Raw genomic sequence first — 869 nt, 5'->3', positions numbered from 1 at the left:
ATCAACTTATATTTTGTAATAAAATTTTATGATAGGAAAAAATATATTGTCACCAAAAATATTTTGAAGATCAAAATTTGTTATCACTTTTATAACAACTTTTGGTTTTCTGCATCAGAAAAATTTGTTATAAAATATTACTTTGAATTGTAACAGTTCTATTTTTCGTTACAAAAACTTTTTATAACGGGACATACTGCAACAGCCCCTTTTTTTGTTACAAAATCCATTTGTTTCAAAATTTTATTTTTTGTAATAATTTTTTTTGTTACAAATATTACTTTTTCTTGTAGTGAACTAATAACTAAATTCACAAATATATACTTAACAATAACTTAGCATACTAGCATTTAAACCTAACATCATATCCTAGCATTTAAACAAATCCTAACCTTAGTTAAAAACTATAATTAATAACTAAATCAATAACATCCAATTTAACTTGTACCTAAATATCATATCCTAACATTTAAACTGATCCTAACATATACTGCATACTACCTACGTAAAACTACCCTAATTAGAGAATTACATCTATGCTTTAACATAGACATAAAATAAAAAACAACACCAACCTCAAAATTCTCTACCCCTACAATGTGTCAAGTCATGTTGAGTATGTTAATGTCTCCATTGTAGTTATCAGTGTATGCCATATTCTTTCAGTAACTCAGAAATATGATTAGAAAGGGTTAAAAGTGGGAGATAAGGCCAAAAAAGAGAAGTCAAAGGGTTAAGATCCTCTCTTTAGACAAGATACATATATAGACTTCTGCATCACGTATCTCGTTTACAGTATAGAAAAAATAAGTGATGTGATACTTTTCGATAAAAATACTCATAAATATTTATTTTCCTAATTCATATAT

This window comes from Arachis ipaensis, chromosome B04 (assembly GCF_000816755.2).
Source record: "Arachis ipaensis cultivar K30076 chromosome B04, Araip1.1, whole genome shotgun sequence".
In the NCBI taxonomy this organism is placed as follows: Eukaryota; Viridiplantae; Streptophyta; class Magnoliopsida; order Fabales; family Fabaceae; genus Arachis; species Arachis ipaensis.
The sequence above is the reverse complement of the archived record's forward strand: the minus strand, read 5'-3'. Positions refer to the sequence as shown.